The sequence below is a fragment of the Mesocricetus auratus genome, unplaced genomic scaffold (assembly GCF_017639785.1).
Source record: "Mesocricetus auratus isolate SY011 unplaced genomic scaffold, BCM_Maur_2.0 Super-Scaffold_100011, whole genome shotgun sequence".
Classification (NCBI taxonomy): domain Eukaryota; kingdom Metazoa; phylum Chordata; class Mammalia; order Rodentia; family Cricetidae; genus Mesocricetus; species Mesocricetus auratus.
Window position 1 is genome coordinate 70,069,481 of NW_024429195.1, and position 24,984 is coordinate 70,094,464.

At 37.6% G+C, this 24,984-nt stretch overlaps 1 pseudogene; it reads right to left on the reverse strand.

Moving 5' to 3' along the window:
* Positions 1-10,068: 10,068 nt before the first annotated feature.
* LOC101837668 lies at positions 10,069-11,127 on the reverse strand (annotated as a pseudogene).
* Between the last annotated feature and the right edge of the window lie 13,857 nt (positions 11,128-24,984).

A 24,984-nucleotide genomic window follows, 5' to 3' on the forward strand; every position in this document is an offset into this window, starting at 1 on the left:
TCAGTCATTGGTTTCAACTGCTGTGATAAAGACCATGTCCAACAGTGACATGAGAAGGACGTAGCTTGTTTCATCTTACACATCCAGGTAACAGTCTTCCACTAAGGAAAGTCAGGACAGGAACTCAAGCAGACAGGAAGTTTAGCAGAAGACATCAGAAGCACTGTTTCCTGACTTGTTTCTCATGGCTTCCTCAGCCTGCTTTCTTATATAGCATCCGGGACTTCCTGCCTATGAGTGACACTGACACCAGTGAGCTGAACCTCCACATCAATCATGAATCAAGAAAAAGTACTACAGACAGATCTTATGAGGGATGTTTCCTCAGTTGAGTATTCCTCTTCCTGAATGACTAGCTTGTGTAAAGTTGATACAACCCAATCTTGTGACTCTTACATTCTTTCAACAGCCAATTCTGCTTTTTCCCATGACTTAGAAGGTATGATACAGATGTCTTCCTTAGGGCTAAGCACTCATCAATCACTATTCTCAGACTCTTGAGGAGCCATTACCACCATTTATTGAAAAGATGGGCTTGTCTCACTAAGTATGAGAGTACCATCTGTCTATATGCACAACAAATATATTAAGAAGACATTCATATGAGTTATTTAAAATTATATTTGTTTAAAGTGTATGTGTGCATGCCTGAGTGTAGTATGTGCACCAGGTATATGCTGTGCCTGGATAGGCGGCCAGGTCTCCCAAAGTTGAAGTTACAGGCAGTTTTGAGCCACCATAGGGATGATGGAATACAAACCAAGGACATTTGCAAGATCATTAAGTATTCTTAACCACAAAGCCATCTCTCTATACTCATGACACAGCATTTAACTATCATTCTGTTCTGTGCATGGATATGCTTTAAAATGAGATAGGATAGAGTCTCTACACCCAAACAGCAGCCTGCTCTTATCAGTTCTTCACCATAAAGTTCTTTTCTTACAAGAGGGAGAATTAGAGACCAGATCATGAAAGTACGATGGACAACGTAACATGTTCTGTCAAGTTCCTGTTTGTAAAAATAGCATGAATGTCCTCACTGAGACATGAAATTAGTTGAGATGGAACAAAAGACAAGTATTAAATAAATAGAGTGGAAAAATAATAATTCACAATAAAGAATATTAAAGCTTGTAGTTTCTATTTTGTTGACTTTATAAGTAGTCCTTGTTTGATTTTTTTCATTTTGTTTTACCATATTTGGTATGTGTAATTCCCTTTTACTTTTTGCTTATTGTAATTTAAAATAATAAGGCATCTCACCTCCTAATCCTCAATTGGCAATCACCTTCCATTAGATTTCATTTGTTTCTTTGTAATAATAACACTATTTTAAAATATTATTATTAATTTACTTATGATGATGATGATGGTGGTGGTGATGGCATATATGTAGTGGGTATCATATGTGTGAGAGTTTGAGTGTAGACATGCCAAATTGCTCATGGACTTCCTTTCAGAGGACTTCCTTTCAGAGTCAGTTCTCTTCCTCTTCATCAATGGCAGGGTCTCCCTTGTATCTGAATCTTTGCAAATTTCAGGTTAGCTGGCCTCCCAACATCCAGGAAGCTTTCTCTCTGCTCTTTATCTTGCCCTGAGGGTGCTGAGTTCACAGATGCCAGCCACTGCATCCACCCTTTTGTGGGTTTAAGAACTCAGGTTCTTGGGTTTCAAGTGCAGGTGCTAGATGATGAAACCTTTTGCTGGCCCTGTTTGCGGTTGAGAGATAGTCTTTTCTGTGCATTCCAAACTTGGCTCTAACTTGTAATTTCATCTCTGCCTACAGCATATTAGATTTATAGGAATGTTCCATCAAATTAGAATTTAATGAATTTTAATATATTTTGTTATCATATATTTAAAATAAATGAACACTGTGGGAGTAAGGTATTAACTGTATTGTCCTTTCCAAAATGCTGAATTTTGAGATTATTCTTAGTACCTTGACTACCAGATTTACTTGTAAAAATTCATTAAGGAAAGTTAAGAATGGAAAATTTCTTAACCAATAATAGTTACTTCATAGCTTGAAATCCTATATTACATTATTTGTAAGACTACGAAGTAAGCTTTTCAAAGAATGGTCAGGTTAAGATGGCTAAGATTTGTATCTTTAATAACACAGGTTCTCAACTTCTATGTATCAAGTAATAATTACTTGGAAGCAATCATTCACATGTTTTTTGCATCTTTTTAAAGGACCCCTATTCTGCCATCTAATTAAAGCCTGCAGAGGCATAACCAACAATATGTGGACTGGTGGTAAATAATTCATTTACTTATTAAGTTGTTTAAAAATACATTAGTTACCTTTTCCTGAACTCAACTCTTCTACAAGGATCTGTCTTATAAATAAAGACACAACATAAGTAAGATAGGTGATCTACAAGATACAAATTTAATAAATCTATGTTTAAGTTCTGTGTCTCAAGGAGATTGATGAAAAGAAACTAAGTGTTTATGAAATGTTACCTTTTTTTTTTGGTTTTTACGAGATAGGGTTTCTCTGTATTGTTTTGGAGGCTGTCGGTCTAGCCCAGCCTCGAACTCACAGAAATCTGTCTGCCTCTGCCTCCCGAGTGCTGGGATTAAAGGCATGCGCCACCACCGCCCGGCTAAATGTTATCTTTGAAGGATTATATATTCTCAAAGACTACTGGTCTCTGTTGTTCTCAATTAATTTATCAGATATCTAGTTTTTATCACTGTATATATATGTATATATATATGACACTATATATATGTATGTATATATAGCATACCTATATATAGTATAGATATATGTAAAAAATGACATAACTTTCCTGAGGAAATGCAATACACACACAGAGAGACAGAGACAGAGAGAGACACACAAAAAGAGAACACACTCCTGTTCACCAAGAGAGGAAACCTAAAGTAGAGCAAAGTAAAAGTAAAGAGCATGAATCTGTCACCTCAATGGAGAGGAGTACAAAGAACAAACGGCATGTGTAAAGGCATGGTATCCTCAGACATAAAATCTCATATGCAACAGTGTGTTGTAAAACTCTTTGACAGTAAGGGAACAAAAGATGTGGGAAAGTTCCAGGGAGGAACTCTTAAGCCTATTAAGAAAGGTCTTTTATTCTATGAGTTTAGGGATTTTCCTAAAAATAGAGGGTGTCTACATCATATTAATTTATGGCCACATAATCTCAGCAACGGCTAGGTGAATGTCATGAGGGTGTTGGGAATGACAATACCTACTGCTCTGAGTCCTTTTCAGCATGGTTGACAGGACACTCACTTATCTGTGAGTCTTGAATTAATTTCCCATTCCCTGTGGGCATCTGCTTTCTTGGGTCCCCCTCCTTACATATCTCCAGAATGATTCAGTCAAGGAAAGATAGTCACTTCTCATGTCTACTCAGCCCCTTTGGTCCTTACCTGTCTCCTCACTTGGGACTGTGAAGACAGATAAAACATAGGTTGAGACTGGGTGGTGGTGGTACATGCCTTTAATTCCAGCTCTCACCTCTACTGAAAAATGATCCTGGCTCCTCAGACTGCAATTCTCAATGGCTATTCTCTCCTCAACATGACTGGAGAATTCTGAGCCTTCGATGCCCATCTACTTTTAGTGTGGCTGGAGAAAGAATGCCAGCTCTGAGACCTTGCTCTTGTCTTTTATACCTCCCTAATGCTGGGATTAAAGTGTGCGATCCCAGGCACTGGGATCAAAGGCATGAGCTCTGCTACTCTTCACTCTTGTGTAGTCCATGGTGGCCTTGAACTAACAGAGGTCTTTCTACCTCTTAATCCCAAATCCTGGGATTTTATATAAGGATAAACAAAGAGATTTGCCATAGCTGTGGCAGAAATACTTCCAGAAATATTGGCTACAGGCAACCAAAGGGCTTTTTGACTAAGCTATCTTGATTTAGAATCTATTCATCCACTCATCCGTCATCTGTTACTCTGGATCTGGTACTGGGCCTCAGCTCAGTGATCTGGTATCTGGCCTCTGTGGTTTCCACTGTCCATGCCTCTGCAGCCTGGGGCTTGGCTGGACCTGCTAGCCTGCAGCAGCTCTGCATGCCTCCAATAGCTCTCCAACTGAGTGTGTTAATATCTTCTCCAGCCACATGCTGGGACTCTCACTGTATCTGCATCAATTCTCAGGTGAGTTCTTTGGAATCTGCAGGCATTTTAATGCCTTTGCAGCCATTGAATAGCCCAGGTGTGTGTGTGTGTGTGTTTGCATGCATATATATTATTAGGTATACATGTAATAAAATTATTGTTCATTGTGTAGTGTATAACCTAAGAAATAGTATTAATAATTAAGTATAGAATAAAATGACCCATTTTTCCAATGGTCAGCTGTCAAGGAAAGTCGGAACATTTTGGTAAGTTACAGTCAATAAAAATGATACAGTTGGTGAACTTACTGTGAGTCCATAAATTTAACATCACAGAAAGGCATAAATGTGTCCATCTATATTTCTGTCATAGCATGCTCATGTTCTCTGCCCTGAGATTTATGACATTCCAGATACCAGTCATGTTGTATGAACAGGGTTAAGATCTGAGAAGTGTATCCTTCAGTAGCTTTGCCACCATATTAATATCAGGGTTCTTAACGGAAGCTAAATCGGCTCCAATCCCGCTATGCAATATGAATTTATGGATCTGCCGTGGTGTATACATTCTGCTGTTGATGGAAACAACTTTCTTCAGTGTATGACTGTACAGAATTTTATCTTGTATGTAGAACAAACAGCAATTTCTGTGCACACTGAAGTTTGATAAACATTAATCTGAGAAAAGAACAAACTAAGGATTTCTTTGCAGATGTTCAAGTCATCAACCATTCTGCACTTAGAATAGCCCTTGAATCACTGAAGATTACATGGATGGGTGGAGAATTTCAACATGTTACTGCCTGCCTGCACAGTTAATTCTATGCTGTCTCAATGTTAATCTGATAAAAGTCTTGAAATGTCAACAGTTTTTATAATAAAATACTGGGATGCCTTGCTTGTAGAGTCCTCTCCTGAGTGAAATAATTTTGGGGGATCACTCCTCTGAATTGAGACTTTTTCTGTGTGATATTTTTTACTTTGTAAGAGAACCTCATTGACTTACTCAAATAGCATATAGTTAATATGTAAAATCTGACATTTTAAAATGTTTGCACACTTTTAAAGACACAATCAATATAGAAACATTTCAATAACTCTTCAAAGTTTCTTAGTAACTCTGCTCTTCCCTCCGTCTTCCATTGCAGCAGGTTTTTCTTGACAACTGAAGCCTTGCGTCATTCTTCTTAGTGTGCGTGCGTGCATGCGTGTGTGCGTGTATGTGTAATCACCCAGATATAGCAAAGCACAGCAAGGTTTTCATAGAGTTTGGTAGCATGAACTTGTGCTAGGATCCACTAATTATCAATTATCAGCTGATTCAAGTATTATGTATGGTAATTCCCTTAGAGTTTAATATGTTCCATAGTTTGATCCATTTAGATTGGGGGGGGGTCCCTTTGTATATGGACTTTCTAAAAATAATCTTTGAGGTTAGTGCTTTTTTTTTTTTTTTGGTTTTTCAAGACAGGGTTTCTCTATGTAGCTTTGGAGCCTGTCTTGGAACTAGCTCTTGTAGACCAGACTGGTCTCTAACTCACAGAGATCCACCTGTCTCTGCCTCCCAAGTGCTGGAAATAAAGACATGCGCCACCACCACTCAGTTTGAGGTTAGTGCTTTTATGAGGCCTCTCTGTTTCTCTTTAATGCTGCCCTTTGACTCTTAATTACTCAGTCCTAATCTCCGTCCTCCACATTCTCATTGTCTTAAAGTGACCCTCTTCCAGATCATTCCCACCCTCTGTTTTCTGTGATGGTAATTCAGCTGTGTTGAGGTTTAAAGCTTGCTTCTTAATGCCTTGCTTCTCTCTTCTGATAAAATCCTTGGCACAGTGCATCAGCAGGCTGAGAATGAAAGTGGACCACACCCCTTGGAGTAATTCCCCAGCTTTATGAGTATGATGCTAGATGGCACAACCACATTTGGATTTCGTATAACATTATGGAATTTCTAAGCTGAGACAAAGACTCTTTTATTTTAAAATGCGTGAAGCGTCATCCTCAATATTCCTTCATTCCTTTGAAAAGAATTTTGTGTGTGTGTGTGTGTGTGTGTGTACATATGTTTGTTGGGGTGTATGCGTCTATATGTGGAGCCCAGAGAACATCCTTCTCTGTCACTTTCCACCTTACCACCTGGAGCCAGTGTCTCTTACTGCCTCTGAACTCACCAGATTATTAGGTAAGCTGGTGGCCAACAAACCCACAGCTCTTCCTATCTCCTGTCTCTTCCATCCCCCACGTTTTGGGTGGCAGACATAACTGTGTGTCCAGGGTTCTTGAGATTTAAAACCAACTCTTCATGGTTACTCAGTAAACACTGTTACCCTGGGAACACCTCTGCAGGTCCTTGTTCTTCCTTCCTTTCTTTGAGTCTCCATCTAAGATCAATGAAGACTGATGGAAGAGAGTTCAACCTCGTGCTCTTCAAGACATAACAGTGTGAGTAATAGATGCTGTAGTTTTATCTATTTGAGTTGCTTCTGCAGCCCTTTGTGAAGATTTGGGGGATGGAAGATCTTGCCATATGGCCATGTCTTCCCCAGAGAAACTTCTGTCCCATGAAGCCAGAGATGAGATAAGACATGAGACATAGGTCTTCAGATGCTCATTTTCCTCATCAACATTGAAGAGATGTTCTTGAATAACCATTTCTTCATTTCCTGTATGCCTCCAGGACAATTCCCATTGACCTTAAATCATTATTTACCCTTTGTTTTATTTTAACAAGTTTTACTACAATGAGTCAGTCTCTGAAAAGTAAAGTTGTTCATGGTAGAGCTCACATATTCAATTCAGAAGCCTATTACTTATTACAGTTTCTATTACTTATAAAGCTACTAAAAATATTATTGTCTAAGGTTTACTAAGAGCAGGTGGTTTTGTCCTTCATGAAGAAAGCATGACAAAGCTGAAGAGTGGTGTAGTTATGAAATTTGTATCTTTAACTTCTTAAGTATTAAACTGTTTTATAAGATGTTTGAGGCTCTGATTTTGTCTTAGGAATGTGTACAATATTCAGTTGCTCTTCAATATATGTAGTATTTGGCATGGTATCATTTTGTCTGTTTTATGCTTAGGCCTTATGGCAGGCATTAAAGTATTTCGACTTTAATTCGACTTTTCCTGATTGACTCATTTTATGCATTTAATTGTCTTCTATACTTTTGGGAAAGAATCACTTCAAATCTTTTGTCCATTTTTAAAATTTGTTTTCTTACTAATGACTTTAGAGTTCAGGGTGTCTTTTAAATTACTTTTGTGTGCTTTCCTTTTTCTTTTTCAAGTGTCTATACTAATTAAATTGTGATGTGAATTTTAGCATATTACCTCACATTCAATTTTTAAATTTACTTTGAATACTTTTCTTTGACAAGTGGGGTTTAGCAGAATTGCTTGTAAGATTTAAAAATAATATAAAATGTAAATAGGAGGATCTAGGATAAAGTATTTTGTACTGAATGATTTGTGAGCTAAAGTAACTTTCCCCCTCCTTCCTAAGCCTCTACTCTTGTAGGGGTTCTTTATTATTAAAGTTATTTTTGTTAAACTCTTAGACATATAAAGGAAATACTGTCCACTCTCATGGTCTTTTCTTATTGCCTTCCCGACGCCACAGCAAACACTTTAACTACTTAGGATTTCCTCTCTGAGAGGCAGTTACTAGCTTCAAAGGGCTGGGTTAAAAATAGCAAGATCTTGTTGACCCTTAGTTCATTCTGTTTAACCAACTCACTTTCTACAGTGATAGATAAGTATAGGTGAATTACAAATGTCTTGACAAATAATGGCAATTTATCTGGTCTCGATTGACAGTCTTATAATTAGTTACAAAGAGTAAGACTTAAATATGTGCATCCTTATTATGCATGTGCATTCTGAAGTATGTCAACTCCTTATTTTCTCTAAGTTTGTATATCCTTGCTTGTTAACTCCTTGTTTTTCTAAATGAAGTTTCTTTCTCTAGATTTTTATGCATTATCTTTAAATTGTTTTAATCTAAGTTAAACATTCTGCCTTTAGTAAAATAGACAAATGTCTCTTCCTGGAATCTACCAACTTCTAAATTAGTGTCTTTTTCAGTTTGAATCGGTAAATGATGATTTTCTTATAGATAAAGGCATTTCATACTTTCTTTACCATTTTGAGAAGATAAAAAAATAAAATATGCAGTGTTTGCTTAATTATTATCATCCAGCTTTTAATAATTCCTTTGATTATTTTTGGCATGCTTCTTGAAAACTCTTTTGGAGTTCTCATAAGGACTTTTATTCACCCTGCATGATCAATCACTTCACAAAGTACACAGCTGTCCCTTTGAACTTCAGTGTTTTATTGAGTTTTATGATTATTCTTGGATTCAAGTTCTTCCTCGTTTTTTACTCACTGATTTTCATCAGTTAATAACAGAGGAGGGGAAGCTACCATCACACACACCAATATGGTTATGAATAAAAAACATTCGACCTCACAGCAGAAAAACATAAAAGATTTGTTTGTCACAAAATTCCAAAAATACATAGTTGTATTTAAGATTTTAATAGCTTGATCACAGCCAAGTCTCTCAATGTCTCAGCTTTAACTGCATATTTGTTCCCTTAAAAACATCTCTCTTAGCTTGATGGGTGCTAAAAGATCTGGATTTACAGCTGTCAGGGATTAAAACAAGATTTTCTACATATTAGTAGCTTCCACATAACAAAAAAATGAACTGAAAGTATCTTCCGTGAAAGAAAGGGGTCATTTGCAAATTTCTGATCCAATCAACATGGTCAAATGAGGGGGACACATTGATAAGTCTCATGAGAGTGCATTCACCCATGAAATCAAGAATTGAATGTAACATTATCTAACTATTTTAATGGATTTTGGAGACTGAAAACTTCCTATCTGATCCTTAGTCCTAGGCCTTCTCACCCTCTTCTTTGATGGTCAAGTACAAATACAGGCAGGAACTGAGTTCTGCTTGGATCCCATCATACATCTGGTGATTACACATATCACCTTCTGAGGTCCCTTCCCCAGGTTTGCTAATATCCAAATGCACTGTTACCATGGTAAGTGCTGCCCATGGTACAGGTAAATTGAATTTGAGCTTGTCTCAAGGAAGCAGAAGCAGATGATGCTTACTCACATCAGGCATCTAAATGTCAAGTAAAAAAATATAAATCTAAATAATAATAAGATAATGAAATATAATTTAATATGACAAATATAATAAATATTTGTGCTACATGTATATAAATAATATATAAATATGAAAAATGATAGTTGAATAAAATAATTATTTTACTTTGAAACAAGTTTCCTTATTTCAGTTGTTTGTCTTGTTCTTAATTTTCTTTTCTTTTCCTTTTTTTTCTTTTTTTGCTTTATGAAAGGTTTATTCCTAGTGCTTGAACCCAGTCTTCCTGGGTGTGTGGATGAGGGGAGGGCCCATTCAGATACAGGGCCATAAATGGGGCTCCCCATTTTCCTCACCCCTTTGGTTCCAGTCCCCTTCTCTGCAAAGGACACACACCGAGGAGGGGCAAAGGGTTTTGGAGGCAACACTATTGGCCCAGGGGAGCCCAAGAGGAGCTGCCATTGGCTGACAGAGCCTTTGGAGGTCCTGTATTTGGTCGGGGGGCACATCCCAAGAGCTGGGATAGGCCTGAGGAGTGATGCCATTGGCCGCGGAGTGTTTTGTCATAGCCTTTGGCTGTGGAGTGAAAGAAAAACGATCTGGGAATGAATCCCAGAGGCCAGGAAGATAAAGGACAGGGCAGCAACTTCTGGGCCCACAGGTCCTTTTCAGACCACAACAGTATGGGCAAAACTGATATCAGACCCCAGTCAGGAAAGGGGAGCCCAAGCCCGAAAGTAAGTGGCAAAGGACATCATGTGTCCAATCTCCTCCACCCTGGGGCTGCCCGGCCCAGCCCAGTGTCCTTCTCCTTAGACAAGTTGGGCTGGGAGCCGCTCACTGCTCCTCTAACCAGGAAGGCTTCTCTGCTTCTAGAGGCGGCAGCTTGATGTTGAACTGCTGCAGGGTCTGCTCCAGCTGTTTCTGGTTCCCAGCAAAGTAGGCAGACACCGCATTGTGGAAGAGCAGCAGCCGTTTGTGCATCACCTTGACCTTGTTTTCTTCCAGGAACTTGAGCTTGATGGCCACATCTCCCTGCAGCTTCTCATATTTGTCCCGATGGGTCTGGAAGGTGGCCTAGGCACTCTCAAGTCGACCACGTGTCCCTGCATCCCGGGGGTCTAGGCTCAGCTCCTCTAAGCCTGCCCGGTAAGCATCATACTCCAGCCTGGCAGTCTCATACTGTTTGACAGTCATGAGTGTGTTTTCCATGGTCTTGGTAACCAGTGTGTTGATGCTAGAGATAAAGAAGTTCACAGCCCCTAGTAGCGTCTCCCCATTCTTGCACAGCAGCTTCTGCGTCTCTGCATTATAGCCAAATTCCTCCTGAAGCTCTGGGGACTTCTGGTTGAGGTCAGCAAAGGCATCCCCTAGTGCATGCTGGGTCTGCAACAGGCTGTAGAGGTGGGCTGTCAGTGCTCGGCCCAGCTGCAGGACACTTTCATACGTGCGCTTCATCTCACGCAGCAATTCGATCTGCAGCTCTAGCTCCAGATCCACAGTCCGGGAGCCTCAGCCAAATCTCTCTGATAACAGCTGCTTTGTGCACTTATATGTGTTGATGCCCCATTTCTTGCCGATGTCAAACTTCTCTCCGGCAATGCCCCGCGCCACCTCATCACCAGGGCCAGAAGGTGAGGTGCTGTGAAATGGATGGCAGCCAGACCCCGTGGGGATGAGTCCATCACCAGAGCCCCCATGCTAGCTTCTTTGAGGTTGGGTCCTGACACCATCACCTGCTGGAGGTCATGCTCCAGCCCATCGTCTTCAGGAAGCTGCCCAGCTTCACCATTTCCATGGATTGGGATCTCCATTGTGGCTGCCTTCCCTAGGATCCCGTCCATCATGGCTAGGGAAGGGACTGGAGTCAAGGTCTCCACCCCAGCACACTGGGCCGGGCCACTCTTCCCCTCAGGGCTCAGGGCGGGACCACTCGGGGACCTCGGGTTCCAGTTTCCATAGCGCTTAGCAGCAGGTCAGGGATTTGCTGTTCTTAATTTTCTATGTCCACTAGGACACAGAATATAATATAATGCCAGGAATACAATCTACTGACAGTTTCTTCTAAGAACACTCCACACCTCTAGAACATACTGCTTAAAATTTGATTTCTTGTTTTCCATACAGACATGAAGCAATATCTTGCAATTCCTTGAGGAGAAAAAAAACAATATTAACTAATTCTCTGTCTTCACAACCTGTCCAATTGTTGACTTATTGGGACATTTGTGAGTGTTTATTGTTGTTCGATGAGTTTTTGTTTTGCTGAAGGTCAGAAAAACAGCAAGGCCCTTAAAATCAACATGATCAAAGCTCATATGAACTCACAGAGACTAAAGCAGCATGTATAGAGTCTGCATGGGTCTTCACCCTTGGAGGTCCTAGAGCAGAAAGAAGTAGACACATTCCTCCAACTCTAACCCAGATGCAAATGAAAATGTACTTTATTCAAAGGCTGTCTCACTGGGAAACAAACTGCTGTTAATGGTAGGCTGCATGCTCAGAAGTAGATGGCATCAGAAAACGAACTCGGTGAGATCTTTGGAGGAGATTCCTTATCTCATAATGTTATGTCAGAGCTATTATCCCTTTTCCTCCCTCCCTCCCTCCCTCTCTCCCTCCCGCCCTCCTTCCTTCCTTCCCTCCCTCCCTTCTTCCCTCTTTCCTCTTTCCTACTTCCTTTCTTCCTCTTTTCTTTCTTCCTTTTTTTCCCTCCCTCCCTCCCTTTCTTTCTTTCTTTCTTTCTTTCAAATTTTTATTTTTTATTTCATTCTACCCTAAAGGTCATTTGCATATACACACATACATATATATGCACATATGCATATATATATATGTGTATATATATATATATATATATATATAATGACTTCCAATTTAATGTTTCTGTTGGATTCCTGAGTGTGAAAATCAGTGAGTCTCTGCCTCTATATCTATTTCTTGTGCCTTTTCTTGGGACTTTTCCTTCTGTTTGTGTTGTCACACTCTAATTTGTTTTATTATGTTTTATTATTATCCCTTGGAAGTCTTTTTGTTTTATAATGAGAGAAAGAAAGGGGGCTAATTTGGATGGCAAAGGATGTGGGGAAAAACTTGAAAAAGTCGAGGTAGGAGCAACCATATTCAGAATATACTGCATAGAAAATACCTATTTTCAATAAAGGAAACCTTGTTATATAGAATTATATTTTTATTCCCTCTTTTCTTATTTGGTAAACTCTAGGAATCCTTAAAAGATCAAATTATTGTAAATGAAGTTTATGTTGTACAAAACAATATGAGCAAATATTAATGGTCACTACAAAGATACATGTGTTTTAAACTGAGTTTAGAAGTAAGTAATGAAATTTCTTTTTTACTCCTACACTTTATACACACAAAAACAAAGAATTGGTCTAGACTTTTGGCTTACTGTCAATTATGACATTTAGAAAAATGATCTGTAGTCCTCTTCTATTTCTTTGACAGAGACAATATGGAGAAAATGATCAGATCTTTAGTGTAAAATAAATTTGAATTATGTGTGGAGTTATTTTTGACTATATCAGAAATGTTTTCACATCATTTTAAGCTTCTTGCTTAAATAGTTATGGTGATTTATAGGATAAACATTCAGGCAGATAACTTTCGAGAATGTTATTTATCCATTCTCCCAAATGCTGTATGTCAAAATTGCCTGTGTACTCATGCATTTCCTGCAGTCTTGATGATCAACTTTTTCATAACTAAACACTGCTGTTACCAAGATTTTGGATTAATGACTATGTTTATCTTCATAGCAATGGAAAATATTAAACAATACAGAATTCTAAGCTCAGAGAGCTGACTAATGTTGCAGAACTAGTCGAAATGTGCTTAACTCAAGCAATGTGTCTTGAAAAACTGTGTAATTATGTTGACTCTTTCTTGTTGCCAGTCAATATCAGAAAACACATTCCATGCTAGCAAAATTACTTTTGTTTGTCTTTGTGTACATTGAATCCACATTCATTTGGAGTGTACAATGCAAAATTAAGTGTGGTTTTAGCTACTATTGTAATTTGAACATGTTTCGACATGCTGAGTTCTTAACATTGTGAATAACATGGACAGGGAGAATGTTGTGATTGGCTTTAAAAAATCTTTTTATAGCTGTTTCTTTTTAAATTTTATTTTATTAACAGTTTTTATTCATTTTACATACTGACCACAGCTTCCTCCCCACTCCCATATCCCCCTTCCTCATCCACTCCTTCTCCATGTTCATTCAGAAAGGTATAGGCCTACCTTGAACAAAGTTGAGGTAGGACTGAGCTCCTCCCCCTGAATAAAGGGTGGTCTAGGTAATCCAGCATGGAGACCAGGTTCTCAAACACTAGCTAATCTCCAGGGACAGGTTCTTATCTCACTGCTAGGAACCTGACGAACAGACCAAGACATACAACTGCCACAATCAGGCAAAGGGCCTATGTCGGTCCCATGCAGGTTCCCTAACTCTTACTTCATTGAAGAAAGATAAAGTCTAGACTGCATCCTGAGGTTGATCAGAGACCACAAATCTCCTTTTGACTGATTAGAATTGACTCAACACCTAAGAAAGAAAAATTAGTTAAAGGTTGATTGAGCACTTCCAACTATGATGAATTCAGAGAGAAACAATAAAGCTATTGTGTCTTCTTTTGTATTATCTCATTACAGTCAGGGCATGATGATTTATGACAGAAACTGTCTGCAATAGACAATGTGTGTGTTAGCTTGGTGGGATTTAATGAATTGTAAGGTGATTAATCTTCCCAAGTTTACATTTAAATCAAACTGCAACAAAATTCAGGTTCATCAGAGAAGAAAGTTTTGCTCTAAATAAGAAGTTCTTGATCTTTTCTTACCCTCAAGCCTTAGTGAATTTCTGTTTGTATGCATGCTCACTGCCATCACTAAATGCAGCCTTTGTGGAAAGTCTGAGGTTTTTCAGAGCCTACTCTATTCACCACCAAGAACTCATTCATATGAAGCCTAGTCGTGATGTGTTTAATCAGTAGTATGCCATTATGCATTTGGAATATCTCATAATAATGAAAAATGTTGCTGGTGGTCACCTACAAGCATCTGTAACATACATTACTGTAGTATTCTCTTGTGTGTGTGTGTGTGTATGTGTGTGTGTGTGTGTGTGTGTGTGTGTGTGTGTGTGTATGGACATCTGTCAATGATGGCCTACATGCTTACAGCATCAAATTTAAACTTCTTTATAAAGAGTTTGTCAAGAACGTAGAAATCCATAAATTTCCTCAAACTTCTCTTACACAATATCTAAATAACATCATCTTAGAGCATATTTGCAAATGATTATTTCATCCACCTGTATTTGTCATTCTTCTCTAAAGAGAAGTAAATTGGTAAATATACACACACAAAATTTGTAACTTTGCATGTGGGGTATATATAACTTTATTTAAAATGGAAGGTTATTACCATGTATTCAATAATAAGCTATGTTTTTCTGCAAGAGGAAGAGGTTCTAGGAAAACCTTGAGTTATTGGGATACCATTCCTTCATTCAAGGTGCTCATAATCCTGTAGTTTAATTACATGAGAGGAAGACCAGTCAATCATCAGATTCCCAGAAATGACTGATAATTGCTAATAGCTACTTCTACTACCTTTTCCACAAATTGCCATTTTACTTGATAATTTGTGATGGACATTCACAGCCATCTGTAACTACAGTCTTTGGGGATTCCATACCCTCTTCTGGCCTCTGATTCACTGGATTACAGGAGGTGTGCACACACAGACATACAAGCAAATAATCACTACCCTTATTCATAAAAAACATGCAGACAATACCCATAAACATGAAAAAAAGTTTAAAACAGTCTCCTGGAAGTCCAGTTATTAGCCATTTCTAGGGTTTCAGTGAAGATCTTTTGTCATAAAAGCCCTAGTTTCACTGGCATTAGGGTGTGACTTATGTCCTCACAAGCTAAAATCAACACACATTTAAAGAGGCAGTCTGAAGAGAAGAGGCAAGACAGATACATACTTTCAATGTTTAAAATCACCTAGGTAATATTACTCATAAAACTTCCACATCAAGATCAGCTTACAGTCATTAAAATGACACCCAGCTTCTGAGTGGACAGCAATCAATTCCAAGTTAATTATTAACAGTTGTTTAAGATAACCACTATAGATTGCAGCAGGCAAGTGGGAATCTTTGTTATAATTTGTATTCTTTGTTATTAGATATTGTAACTGTATTCTCAAGTTCTTTAAGTATTAACCTTGGACAACAATCATTTTTCCCTATTCACATTACAGATGTGGAGTACAGTGCATTAGTCTTTGCGCATTCTATTTTATCAATCATAATGTTTTTTATACATAAAATGCTATTGGTGTTGGAGATAATAAATAACAGTTTAGCTCCCAAATTCAGAGTTAGCCCTGAAACAGGTGGGAGTGGTTCAGGGGAAGGTGAGATATCTAGATTGCAGTGTGCAATCTGGACAAATTAAGCATTCTGTAATTTTACCCATGGAATTCAGCAAAACATTTTACTAATTTACAACTTTACAAATGTTATTGATGACAAGAGAAGAAAGGCCCTGTTCTCTTTAAGGGAATACCATCCAAGAGAGATTTGGAGAGAGACAAGAGAAGTTAGGAGTGATAGATATGAGGTAGGCACTCTTTCAGCCGCTCTTTTCCTAACTCTGCCATTTGGAGCTCTTAGTACTTATTGTATAGTCTTGGTAATTAAGTGTGAAGGATCCAGGAGAGTGAGATTTCAATATTTCACTTTATTTAAGTGCTGCTGCCCCAAGAGCAGTAGAACAATATGTGTTTCTTCTCACAAACTGCTGACATGAGAATGTCTATGTATAATCATAGGCTATATGACAATTAAAAGAGAAGTGTAGAATCCTAATAATTTATTAACTAACTTAACTCATGTATGTTCACTATTTTTAGTGATTTCTTCAATGTATTCAGAATTTCATTTAAAGGCATATAGTACACAGAACCTTCCATGGAAAAATTAAAAATCATTGTTTATATAGCAAACATTTTCATCTTTCTTTCATAATTATTTGATAGAAAGAATTTTTCAATCACAAAGAACTGAGTGCTTGGAATTGAACTTAGGTCCTCTGAAGAGCAACCAGTGCTCTTGACTACTAAACTGTCTCTGTAGCCCCTAAAGTATTTTTAAAGCACCGCTTTTATGATCTCTATTGTATACCACTGACCTTTAAACTACCAGCTGAGAACAGAAGGAAGCCTTTTGGAAGCTGATGACATGTGGGAAGACTTTGCAAGGGCACACTCAGAATTAGTTATATTACTAGATTTGTGATATTCCAGGCAAGGTGTAAAGTGTGAGCAAATGAAGCAGCTGCTCAGAAATTCTAGGAATTGCACATCTTTGTGGAAGCCGGGAATGTAAGGAATGAGCTAAAGACTGGAAGACCTTAAAACCAGGCTACAGAACAATAGGCAATCAAGTAAATAAAAACCATTCTACTAGGCTTTTGAACCAGAAAGGTGTAATTTCTTGGCATTTTGAGAAGATAAACATGGAGACAATGAGTAGGGAGTGAAAGTGATACTCAGAAGCAGTGTGATAAACTGTGTCTGGCAAATATTTACTGGCCATGAGGAGGAAAGACCACAATACATACAATACCTGTCCTGATTAAATACCCTAAGGATTGTTCATGCCAATGCTTACAGTTATTCTGTCCCATACTCATAAAAAATCACAAAAATTCATTCAGTAATGATGTTAGAATTCCTCTTTTAAGTTGCCATTGGTGAAAGATTATATTCATTACTATCTTCTCTTTTTCAATGCTATTGCTGAACACAGCAGTGCTTGGCACTCCATTAGTGGCCTATAAGATTACCTTACCTCTCCTAGGAATTTTAGCTGTTTCATGTCAGAATAAGTATTTGTTTACAAAACAAGGTGGTGTGTACATATGTGTGTGTGTGTGTGTGTGAGAGAGAGAGAGAGAGAGAGAGAGAGAGAGACAGAGCCAGAAATCGAGTGAGAGAGAGAGACAGACAGACAGACAGAGACAGAGAGACAGAAAGAGAATTGGAGAATTTAGGGTTTGGTATGACTGGGCTCTGCAGGGCAACTCTGCAGATGGAGACACCTCTGGAAGCATCGAATTTTGGGACTTGAGGAGTCCAAGTATAGTGTAGAATTTACATTCCTTCTTTCTCAGGGAACCACCCCAATTTTTTTCATGATACTCTCAACTGATTGGATGAGGTCCACCCAAATTAAGAGGCATAATTTATTTTACTTAAATTCTACAGCTTTAAATTCTACTCTCAATTATAAATACCTTTATAGCGACTAGGTTTTCTAAATCTGGGTTCCTAGATCCTAGGCAAGTTAACATCCAAAACTGACCAACAGAGACTCTTTCAATAAATACCCTTTAGAGTTTTCAGAGTTAAGCCTTTTGCAGTGTTTACTTAATGTACCGTTATATTTGATACCCAGATAGCAGTTACCTTTTATTTGGTAACCTCAAACTTATTGATGACTCATAAATATGCTATTTTAAAATTTTTTTCATTAAAGGGAAAGATGAAGATGTCAAATGACATGATTGTAGAGGTGAATATCAAGAATAGAAGTAGAGGGAGAAATCATAGATGGAGGATGAGGAGTAAAACAGAAGCAGGATCAAGGCCATGTTGGCTTCTGAGATCCATGAAAGCAGCCAACTGTCACAATACTGGGGATGGTCTCAGTACTAACAAGCAGAACAGAATTTTCTGGAATCTGGACAGTGACATAATGGTGGTTGGCTTTGGCAATATTGATTGAAAAGATTCATATCTCACTCATTAAAATACACATATATTACTTGGTGTTTCATGGGACTCCTAATAGTGAGAGTGGGTGTGTCCCTGATACCTTTGCCTGCTCTTGGAACTCTTTGCCTCCTTTTGTTTTCCTGGTCCAGCCTTGATATGAGGGTTTTCTGCCTTGTCATATTGTATCTTACTATTCCATGTTTGATTGGTTTCACTGGGAGGCCTGCTTTGTTCTTGAAAGTGGGTCTGGAGTAGAGGAGAGGTTGGGGAAGACTGCACACTGTAGTTAGGATGTATTGTATGAAAGAAAACTCTATTTTCATTAAAAATAAAACTACACATACATAAGGAAAACTGTTTAAAACAATAAGCAGAGCACCGCCTCAACTATCTCAAGAGGGAAAACCATCAGAGTCATGATGCCCTGGAGACATAGAATTCTGCTCTGAGGATGTACATGCCCGAAACCATCTGCCCTCAAGCACTGTGACTTATAGAGGGTTGATCTCCCAAGTCCAAAACTTTTGTTGATTAACTTTGTTATTTGACAATTTATACACATGAAATTATGTATACTGATTTATTCATCCTCTCGGACTCTTTTATTTTTCTCCCACCCCGTCAACACCCCTACTCCGTTCCCAGATTCATTACTTAAAGTTGTGTTTTGTGACCCATTTTGTTTAACCAAGGCTACCTGTGTGAACACTGAATTTGAACTATCTGTTAGAGCCTGAGGGGGTTACCACTAGGTAGGAACTGAAGGCAATACCTCTCTCTTTCCCAAAATCTATCAGAAGGAGGTAATTAAGCAGGGCAATGGGAGGGAATAGCCCTTTGAGCCCCTATTCTTTCCATGACTGTTAACTGGCCCATTCTGGTGCAAACCCAGTGCAGGTCCCCTCAGATGCACCGAGTTCATGATCGCAATGACTGTGTCTCAATGAACTCTTGTGAAAACACATTAGCTTTCCTATACTTAGTAACCAGCTATTAGAGAACTTTCATGAAACTATTAAAAATTAGCTAGTAAGAGAAGGTTATCCTGGGCCAGTAAGATGGCTCAGCAGGTAAAAGCATTTGCTGCTTAAGTCTGAAAACCACTTAATCCCCAGAATTTGTGGGGATGGGGGAAAACCAACACTTTGCCCTCTGCATACAATCTGCCATCTCCCTCTACATATTGTACATGTATACACTCAGTGAAAACAAAAAAATATTTTAAAGAAGAATATCAGAATTTCAACTCTTTAAATCTGATGGCTTGATTTAGAAGGCTTGATTCTTACAGGGAGTGGGTACTTATTATTTTTAAAAAGATGTTAAAACTAGCCCAAAACTAGACTGTGTATTTTTAAGAGAATCAACTGACCTTCTTTACAATTCTTTTTTTTTATTTCGTTGCAACTTAACAACTTGTCGAGTGATGAAATGGCAGCAGGATGACATTCTAGTTTTAATGCCATCAACAGCACACTATTATGCAGCTGCAGCTGCCCTGGACTAATTTTTTCTATGGCAGTTCCCTACTGTAAAACACATGCCTCTGTGGGGAGGTAGTTTAGTGTACTCACTTCCTTCTGTCATCACTTACCACATCCACCTGCTCTGTATGATTTCCTCATCCAATCCTGGACGTGAAGATTCAGCTTCACCACAGGCTTTTTCCTGCCTCACTTAATGGGATTAACTATCAAGATACACGACTTAAGTGTGGGTTGCTTTCTTGATTCATTCTGAGTCACATGTTGGATAGGCATGCTTCTACAGCCTGGAAGCCATGACAGATGTCTTACCAGCCTCCTACTTACAGGGAGAACCACTGACCCAACAAACCAGTGGCCGTGATCTGATCTGCATAACTACGCTTGTGCCAAGGTCACAGCTTTTGTAGAATATGTCTCGTTAGTTATTAAGTGTGCTGAGACTAGGACAGACCTTTCCTTGGATGTGTGGGATTGGGAATTCTGACTACTTCCAGTGATTGCTCTGTTTTCCAGGGTCTCTCTTAAGGCACACATGAGGCTAGGACAAGCTAATCCACACTCCATCTTCACTCCATCATCCTAGCATCATAATCTAGCTATTTCTCATCTCTCTACTTACCCTTCATTACATTTTAGATGAATTTCCTCTATGAAAATCTTTGCATATTTAATCCTATTTTAGGACACGGTTAAATCTGCTTCTCAGAATAAAATTCAATTCTGTTTGCACATTGTTAACTAGACCTTCGGTCATTACATGTTGTACTCTCATGTTTTCCGGTTCCTTTCTGCAGCAGAATATGAACTTTTGTTTATGGGCATTGGCAGCTTTTACCTCCACTCTTAGTTCAATATTTTGGAAGCATTCGATACTGTTTGTCAAATTAAAGACTGAATCCCTCACTTCACCAAGCTATGAATTCTACAGACAAATGTGAATAAATTCTATTTAAAAAGTGACTTACTGTAAGGCACTCTGGTTGCTACAGGATACCGAAAGCTACTAAGATAGCTCCCTATTTCTCACATCTTAATTTTAGATCTGAAGAAAAAAAAGTAACTATATTACGTTATTGTGAAGTTCTATGCATGCAAATGTGAGCTGGCATATGTATAAGTATTTGTGTGAAAGTGATGTCACGCGACTTATGGAGAAAATAATAAGAATTTGTCTTGTATTAAGCCTAGCATCTGTTTGGTTGGTGATAGTATTTAATGTGGTGAGGCACAATTGTTAAACCAGATAGTAGAAATGGTGAAGAGTAGTGTAGGAGAGTTGCAGAATGTGGCTGTTTAGGGAGCCAGTGGTAAGAAGTAGACTCTGTTGTCCACCATGAAGTGTTAACTGAGGGTAGGAAGACTACAGGCAACGTTAAATGCCACATTAAGGAATTGTTTTATGGTTAATTTTTGCCTCTTTGAATTTTTACACAAATGTTACTTTCTTACCACTTTATTTAAATAACATTCTTTCAAGTTGTGAAGACATTCTAATACTTTATAGTATGCGATATTAGTATGCTCCTTCATGAGCCTTCTAAGTATTGTATGAAGTTGTTTAATCTTATATCCCATTAAATTGTCAATTCGATAAGATTGTATAATTTGTACTCTTGGTCATTACTATACTTCTACTATTACTACTAGTAGATAGTATGTATTAGGCAATCAAAATGTAATGTCTGCATGAATTCACCTAAACAATCAAATGGAAGTTTCCTTTTTTTTAAATTTTACTTTCCAGTTTAAATTTAGATAAGAAACAAGGTTGCTTCACAAGTCAGTTCCAGGTCCCTCTCCCATTCCCTCCCTTCCTCCCGGGTAGATTATATATGGTATATTAAAAAAATGATGGCAGTTATATTACATATATTTATATAGTTAAATATATTTATTTACACATGGTATACAATACATTGAAGAAATAATAGGTAGATAGGTGGATAGATAGACATACAGACAGACAGATAGACAGACAGAAAGACAGACAGGTTTCATTAGAATAAGTGACCTGGAGCCGAAGTTGCAATGGGAGGCAAAGGAAGCAGGTAATTGATCATAACAAGCTGACTAGGGTCAGAACTGAACATGGTCACAAATAATAATGGAATTCAAAGTGAAATCATCATAAGTGAGTGAGACAATCCTAGAGTAGTCTCCTGTTTCTAGCTCATAGCTACTAAATCTGAATATTAGAAAATAAGTTATAAAAGTTTGTATTGTAATAGGTTCTCCAGGGATTCAAAAGACACTAAAGTATGATGAGAATACGTGTCAATATCTATGTATCCATCTATGTATCTACATATTCATGCCTATCTATCTATCTCTGTCTGTCTGTCTGTCTGCCTGCCTGCCTATCATCTATCTCTATCAATCTATCGTTTATCATTTCTCTCTCCTCCCTCCTTCTCTCCTCTTCCTCTCTCTCTCTCCCTCCCTCCCTCTCTCTCTGTCTCTGTATTTGAGTCAGCTTGATTATTTTATTTGAATTCATATGTACTCTAATGTGAGCAATTTGATATAGAATGTGAAAGAAATGAAGGGTATTACTGAAAATCACTTGAAAATTAGGAATCCTGGCATAGGAAAACTAATAGTGCCACTTAAAAATTGAGAAATGTAAAAAGATAATTTTAGGTGAAAACAATATTTTGTGATTATATTATTACTGTTTATCTATCATCAACTATTTGTATGTATACTGCCATAGAAATAAACTGTGCAGGAAAACTGTAGGGTTATGTAAATTTGACCAGTTTAATTCATTGTACCCAAGGTATTTATTGAAATTCAAATAACACATGACTCAGATCAGACATCAGATATTTAAAATCTTCAAGAACTTTTAAAAGAGTTTGATGATTCTCAAATTTGACAATGCCCCAAAACTTCAGGAGTTCCTTAATTATCTTTATGATATTTCCATGGAATTTTCATAAAAGTTTTGGTATCATGTTTTCCTGGATCAGAGTCTAAAGTTGTAAAGATGAAAAAGAGTCATGCCAAATAGCTAATCTGTACAGTAGGGTATCAATAATGACAATTACTTCTATAAAACTATCTTACCTAGAACTAAAGAACATAATTTAAAAATAGTTTCACATTTTATGAACAAGTTATATTCTTACATTCATTTTTAAATAAAAAGTTTAAATTAACATAGAATTATATTATTTCCACTCTTCCCTTTCTTCCTTCTCACTCCTCTTATGTGTCACACCGCGGTCTCTATCCTCACTCTCAAATTCATAGACTGTGGTGGTGTTTTTATTACACACACACACACACACACACACATACACACACACACTTAATATATATAGTGCTGCTTGTATATATGATTTCATAGGTGTCTCTCTTCTATGGATAACAAATTGAGGGGGAATTTTTTCCCTGGGAAGTTTTATTCTCTTGCTCTCAGTATTCCACGGTGGCTTCTAGTTCTTTCTCCAGGGTTTGTTCATATAGCATTTCCCCCTTCCGTGTTAGCATGTATGTTTTTCTTGTTCTTGTTCAGGTCTTGTTTAGGCCACCTAAACAAATATTTAAAGGAGAAAAAAGATGAGAAGAATCCGTTTCACTTTTCCTTGTGGACTAAAACTAAAGGAAGAAAAGAATTCCCTTGATATTTTCCCACATTTGGTTTTATTGTAAAACTGTCCGCATGAAGGAGCAGAATTCCACAGACTGAAGATTGCTTGTCATTACTTACAGGGAAGTCACAAAAGAAACCAAACCATTTTGTATGGGGGCGTGTTAATCATAATTTCCTTCATGATTCTTCTGAACCTTAATCAATACTTCGAAGCTCAGAAAACCTTGTTCTATCTTGATTCTCCATTTCTATAGATGTGCATAATAACAGTTATTTCACCAAACACTTTTCTAAATGCTCATGCTGCTAAATTACTGTGGGAATAATTTAATTCCAAGAGTAGCTGCACTTAGCCGAGGCAGAGTGCTTGGCTGGCACTTAGTCAAAAGCCTACTGTAGAAGCTGAGGCTGTAGATTCCATTGTAGTCTGCAGCTCCTAGCATATTTTAATGGATACTGTAAGGAAAATAAATATAGGTTTATTTGATGAGTGCCTGCTTGAAATTCTCAAATGGAAGGAACAAAAACATCTGAGGCTTCATTTATTTTCTCATCAACTATTTCTAAAAAAAATTTGCAGGGAATGAGACAGCTGAACATGATGTTTTTATTGCAAAACTGAACTGTTATTGTTTTTCAAATATTAGTTTTACTTTCTCATAATGAGTTTTCACACGGAATTAAAACAAGAGCACTTCCATCCAATCTTATTGATTTATTTACCATGTGATTTTTGTAGTTGTAGAAAATTGCATTCTTGTATTATGATTCTCTGAATCTTTTTTTCTCTCCATAAGATAAGTATTTTGGGGGAAAAGTTTTGTTTTATATTTCTAATAAAGCATTCTCCAAAAAATGACTTAGTCATTTTCTTTTTAAAAAAGTATTTAGCCAAAGGAAGAAGGAAATTTTACAAATTTTCACTCTTCTGTTTACCAGATGTAGAAGTACAATTCAGATCATCATCATACTGACTTAAATTTGTAGTGGAATATGCTAAGAGTGCATTACCCTCTTCAAGAGCAATTTGCATCCATTCTGTGTTCTTACTTCATTTGAATCTCAGGTAAAGGATTTAATTAGGGATATATTGTTTTAGTAATGAGAATGGAGATCCACGGACAGAACAGATAAATGTTACTTCTTGGAAATATCATCAGCACTGGTTGCTAAGAGACACTCAGTTGTGATTGAAAGCACCAGGTGAAATGGAGTCTTGGCCACTGAAATCTACACAACATTTAAAGTAAAAACTATGAATCCTCTGAAACATATGTCTGTATTTCCTAATGGTACTAATGGAAGATGTGATAATGAAATTTCCATTGTTAAATATGACTTATTTCCTTTTTCAGTTTTCTCCCAGATTTTCCTGATTGTACTTCAATTCCTTTATTAGTATGTGTTTGTTTGTTTGCTTGTGAACTAGCTAATATTAGTTTCTATTGCGGAATTTGCAAGCAAGTTTGTTTTGTTTTTATTTTGTTTTCTGTTTGTTTTTCTAACTTATACTGCAACCTTTGCTACTTCTCCTTGTGGTCTCCTTCCCATGTTGGTGTACTTCAAGTCCTACCGAATTCCCTAATTCCTTGGTGTCCCTTTCCCCATCTTTTGAACTGGTTCCTAGTGGAAAAACATACACTCAATGGTTTTCCCCCTTGCATAAATACATATATACCTTATAAACGAGTACTTCCATATGAGACAGAATAGTAAATTTGTTTTCTTTCTTGGTTGGAGCTACCTTGCTTAGTATAATGTTTTACAACTCCCCCCATTCCCCTAAAACTTAATGATTTTACTTTTCTTTATTGAATACAATTCCATTTCACATTTATACCACACTGG